Consider the following 6,545-nt stretch of genomic DNA (forward strand, 5'->3'; position numbering starts at 1 on the left):
CTGTTTAATTCTCTCATCAGGTATTTCATGGCTAATTAGCAATACAGGAGCTGAGATGGCCCAGTGGTTAGAACACAATGTTTGCGGGTTCAAACCCAGTCAAGCACCACTCAATATACGTGAGCTTAATTTGTGTTTATAATTCATGTCGCGCTCGGCGGTGAAAGAAAACATCGTGAAGAAACCTGCATGTCTCTAATTTTAAAGAAATGCTGCCACATGTGTATTCCTCCAACTCGCATTGGAACAGCGTGGTGGAATACGTTCCAAACTTTCTTCTCAAAGGAAGAGGAGGCCCGGCAGTGGGAAATTTACAGGCTATTGTTGTAGCAATACATAATACTGCTGTGTGACATATAAGTCAAACGAGTTGGTCGCTACAGCGCAACATTATACAGCAGTTACTGGATTAAATAGTGGTCAGTAGTGGCAATATATTAACACAATCTTACCCTTGGAGATCAAGTCCCTCAAACGTTTGTTGAACACACAGATAGTACCGTGTACAATGCACATTATCAACATTTCATACATTGTAGAAGAATAATGAAGTTTAGTATCAGATAATAAAGTTCACTCAGCGGCACCGTGTACACTAAAATATATATTACAACATGAGCCCGATTTGAATGAAGTGAGTAAATTCCATTTCTTTGGTGTCAGAATATATAGCTATCTTTATGTATACGTTATATTTATTTTATATTTAGTAACGAAATATATCCAAATACACTCTTAACACTTTTAATTTTATTACTGTTCTTCCTTTTGCCAAACGAATCGACCTCTATCAAATTTCACATTGAAAAAACTACACAATTGGTCCTTCCAAAATAACAGCTATGGTCGTGTGTGGTGTTTTTATGGGCGATCATCACAATAACATAACATGAAAAACTTACTTTCTTTATTCAGCTTGCGAAGGTATTTTAAATAGTTATAAAATGTATTTTCAGCGAACACGAAAATCATAAAGAAATATTGTTGTTCTATGGAGTGTACTCCATAGAACAACTCCTGACTTCTTTAGTCTTATACTGATATAACTGTTTTGTATCTCCAAGTTAATCTGCAAAAACATATGGCCGTTTGAATAACTATATAAAATCTATTGTTCAAAAATATACAATGCTTATTTGTTAAAGGTCTCAAGGTTGCAGAGCCGCAGGGCTATATTTTTGCTCTTCTATTCAAGTACCACCCACTCCACTCTCTGGTGATAAACAGGATAACTTAAAACATGTAATAGCCGATATATTTATTACCGTGCGAATATTTTTGGGCGATGGTGAGCACCCGCCATCAAGTCCACACTGCTACACTACTACACTGCTACACTGCTTCACACTGATCGATTCTAAACAAGTAAACAAACAAATGAAAGTCATGACTCCTGCAGTTGGTCACGGCCTTTTCAGACCTGCTTAGTTCTGCCCACATACTCGATGAGGATCGACTCGGAAACATTAGCTTCACCCACAGTCATGACTCTGTGCAATTACGTCATCTAGTAGTAATAAAGTGAGTTATGCTTTTTTATGTTATACGGAACAAGCAGGAGGCTCAACTGATGGAAAGTGATTACCACCGCCCATGGACATCTGCAACACTGGTAAGTTTGCAGGTGCGTTGCAGTTAAGGAGGAAGTATGCACTTTTTTTAAGGTTCCAAGTCGTATCGGTTTAGAAGAACCGCCGGCGAAAGCTGGTGTCACGGATTGTGCGAGGCAGAAAATGTCTTAGAACTCTTAGACATCAAGATGTTATATGTCGTCTAATAGTATTATGAAAAATCAGATACTCACTCTTCTTATTTCATTCATATATAATATAAATCGTCGCATTCTCTCCACACCTTCATAAGACGCCAGTACCAACAAGGAGAGGGAGAAACATTTTTCCAATACTGACACTATCTGTGGTACGATAGCACGTAACCTTGGTTCCACCGTTACATCCAATACGAAAGTATCGTATACAAATCCAAAAATCGAAAGAAGTACTAAAAATATTAAAATATAATCCGAGATAACTTTATACAGTTCCATCACTACGTAGTATATAAATAAAAATTTTAACAAAAAGGAAAACCGACTTCAAACAAAATTCTATTTGAAAATAAATAAATATGTCCTCCTAAAAAATGAAATGAAAAATATTATTAGACTACTTAAAAGTCGATTTACGACTACATAATGTAGTTATAATTATTGCTTTATTTGGAGTCGGTGTCAGCCAAGAAAACGCTACAGTATATCTATCAAAAAACGATACGAGAATACTTTAAGAAATATGTTTTTAAGCTATTGCATAGCTTCTATCGCGGGTCTTGAGCGAGGGGAACGAATCCAGATATTCCGTAACAAAAAAATCTCACGCTCCCCACTCCGACGGGCACGGAGGTGTGGCTTGAAGGCCGTGCATCGTCTAACGTCGTTTCAGTTCGGCAGTCTACGACACGGCGTTGTGTGCGTGCGATTAGACGTATTGTACGAAACTAGCACGAATCGAGACGAGTTAAGTCGCAAACTTATGTTTCTTATTTCAGTTGTCATAAACCCATAGTTTCAATGATAAATATTCGTGAATAACCAACAGCTACTGTAAGATAATAAAACTCACATGTATTGTAAAATAATAAAAATATTTTAAACAATATTAACTTTTTATTTATTTAATAAAAGAAAAAAATGTTTCCTTATTGGTCACCACGCTCAAAAAGTGTAACTTGAATTAATATCAAAGAAAAAGAAATACTGCATATTTATTATTTTATTTAAAATAAATAATTAATTATAATTGCATAAGTTGATATAAAATGCTATGCAATAGCTTTACTGTGTTTGTGTGTCTGTTAAATTTAACTACTATGTTTTACTAAATCATGTTAAAATTCTTGGGTGGCGTTGTATAATATTCAATTCCGGACTAATAATCAAATTAGTCTTTATTAATTAGTATTATTTATTTGCCTGTATGCAATCGGAAGAGCTGTACTCACAAACAATGCCATAGAAAACATAGCTGTAGATTTCGTAGCAACGTGATATATACACTCGGTAGCCTCGAGGAGCCCGCGAGAGGCGCACGGGAGCGAGCCCTACCGCCCTCGAGAGTCGAAGCATTAACGCCATCTGACTGTTGACTACACACGTTTCTGACTCCATTTTTATATTCATCTAAAAGTAAAAGAGTACATTTAAAATAATACACTTACACGCAGGTTTAGCTTAATCCTTGTATTAATTAATTGTTTGATAATTGAAGCGAATAAATAGGGCTCGCGCTCATAATCAATACTAATATTTTAAATGTGACAATAACACGGTCCGTCTGTCTGTCTGTCCGTTGAGGTATCACAGCCAAGGTACTGAACAAAATTTAAGGAAATTTGATGTTACTATAATATAATTTATTCACAAAAAAAAAACGGCAAGCACATGTATCTCGCAAAAATATTTTACCTTATTTTTTTATTTCTTTATGGCACAGTTTCGCGGACTAGAATGGGAAGTGGATACATAGACAATGACGCTGTAAGGAATATTATCCATTCCTTACATCGCCAATGCGCTACCAACCTTGGGAACTAAGATGTTATGTCCTATGTGCCTGTTGTTATATTGGCTCACTCACCCTTTAAATAATACTGAGTACTGTTGGTTGACGGTCGATTATCTGATGAGTGGGTGGTACCAAGACAGACTGGCTCGCACAAAGCACTGCCACCAAGTCGTCTATGTATAGTTTGTTATTTATAACAGGTAGAAATCTTGGCTTCTCCAACAGAGAAATATGGAAAGAGAAGACATGCTGCGCCGACCCCAAATAAAATTGGCATGAGGGCAGGATGATGAGGATAAAACTTGGCTTTTGACATTTTGATCTATCATTTGTACAGACCTCTAGCAATAACACATACAGCTATAGTAGTTTGTTACCTAAGGACTGTACTAATTACTAGCTTTTGTACACAATTTGCTTCGCTAAAAGTTGGAAATGTTTGTAAAGCTTAAGTTCATCAAGAAGCCGCTTTAGTAAGAGCGCAATTTCAGCCAGGTAAGTACTGGTTCTCATAGACTTATTATGTAGTAACATTAATTGAGTAGTTAAAATATTAAATACTAGTAATACTAATCAATGAATGATATCAAAACTTATCATCGACTATGTAAAGCATACAATAGAAGTAGCTAAAAAAGATTTCTTTCCCCGTTTTCATTGCCACCAGTCAATACCCTTCTTCGATACATTGGCATGTAGAGCTGGCTCATTGACCCTATAAAACGGAAGGCAAGTATGCCTGTAAATTTCTCACTGCTGGAAATAAGACCTCCTCTTCCATTAAGGAGAGGATTTGGAACATATTCCACCGAGCTGTTCCAATGCGGGTTGGTGGAATACACATGTGGAAGAATTTCTATGAAATTAGACAGATGCAGGTTTCCTCACGATGTTTTCCTTCATCGCCGAGCATGAGTTGAATTATAAAAATAAATTAAGTACATATATACTCGAATAGTAGTGCTTGCCTGGGTTTGAATCCGCAATCATCGGTTAAGATGCACGCGTTCTAAACACTGGGCCATCTCAGCTTTTGTATTGCTATTTGGCAGAAGAAAGTGGTACGATACTTACGCAATGGTACGACAGACTTGCACAAAGCCTTAGCACCAAGTGTCTAATGCAGCTTAGAATGATTGGTATAAGAATACTTAGCGTAATAAAATTAGTATCGATATTCGTTAAAAAATTATGATAAACACTTTAACAGCATTTTTAATGAAATTTAGGCTAATTTCTAGACAAGCTGTAGTTTTATATGAAAATTCTAAATGATAAATAATAATTTCGATCATCGGATTAGAATTAAACTGTACTTTAATATTAACTACGTTTGTGACCCGAAATTATATACAACCGGACGAGTACACATCATTGTTAGGGTACCGCGATGCTTTCACCCACTCCAACTCAGACGAATACGATTAAAAATATTTTATTATGACTAAAATGTTAATGTCCTGCTGGAAAGTAATCATTCGGTTTTGGGAAATAATGTGGTAGATTTATAATGCATTTAGTATTCCTCGTGATGTCAGACTTAATGTCCAGTAGTTATAACAAGTAACTACACCCAGACATATTTAATAAATTTAAAAAATACCATGAATCTTGAATTAGCCTATTACCTCAATTCGTATAAAAGTGTTATCTGCGATAATATCGAATGGTGTAATACAGCAAGTTTGACAGCAGACCCATGGATATTAAAATATTAATATCAATGGGTTTCCTTTTAGGCTCAAAACATCGATTTAAAAAAAAAAGGCAATCGTGTAGATTTTGTTTTCATCTCAGGCTCGTGACTCTATTGAGTTATTGCTTATAGTTTAAGTACCACCCCACTAATCAAAATATTATATAATAAAATCAAATATGTATATTTTGCAACCATACGAAACCCTCAGCGCGTGAACAACAATTTATCACTTTGTATCTGTGATATACGATGTTTGGATTATAATGTAATTGAAATGTACTTCTGTTTTATCATTATGCAATTTCAAATATTTTAGTCAATATACAAAATATAATTATTATTTATTTACATTTATATATAGGACATTGTATATCAATATAATTGTATTGTAATTACATTCAAAAAAAGTTTGTTTCATTTATTTGTTTGTTTATTTTATTATCTTTCTTATTTTTCTTATTTTCGGACTAATACCTAGTGGTAAGAACGCGTGCATTTTAACCCATGATTGCGAGTTCAAAGCCAGGCAAGCAGCACTATATATATACTAGGGTGGAGTGATTATATATGAAAAGAAAAAAATTTTTTTTTTTTAACGGCATAGCGATATATAGTTGTCTTTGAATGAGAGAATCAAACATACGAAATCTCGTTAATCTATTATAATATTTCGAGGTGCCCCAGCTTGATTGAAAATAGGTAAATATAACTACTTTTTACATTTTGTTATCACACTGTCAAATTGTTCAATTATTGTATTTTTCTGCTATCAATTAATAAATATAATTATAATTACCTGGAAATACGATAATTAAAAGAGCCGTAACTTATTTCGAACAATTTATTAAATAAAAGAAAAAATAAAATTACATAATTTTAGTTAAACATGAAATTGTTTTTTTGTATCGAAATGTGGCATTTGCTGACGCGAAAGTAGCCTTGCCCTGATGAAACCGTCTCGTTTATGTTCTCCACAAACAGCACTTGAAGCTTCTGTCACTAACTTGATGCAGCGCTCTACGGCTTGAGTGTGGCATGGATATTTTTTTATATTTGGAATTGTACCCAAACCACTTTTCACAATTGATTTCAAAGCTTCATCCGATAATTTAGCAGTCAGCGGTGGCTCAGTTATTTTCAAGTCTTGCCACTTAATAATTTGCGTATAATCTTCGGCGTCAAAATTTAAAGTAGGTACTTCAAATGTTCGAATACCTGGAGCAGTCTCTGATCTTGCTTTCAAGATTTGTTGATATGCCAGCTGACGTATGCTTTCCATGTCA

Source organism: Vanessa cardui, chromosome 10 (genome assembly GCF_905220365.1).
Source record: "Vanessa cardui chromosome 10, ilVanCard2.1, whole genome shotgun sequence".
NCBI classification, from domain to species: Eukaryota; Metazoa; Arthropoda; class Insecta; order Lepidoptera; family Nymphalidae; genus Vanessa; species Vanessa cardui.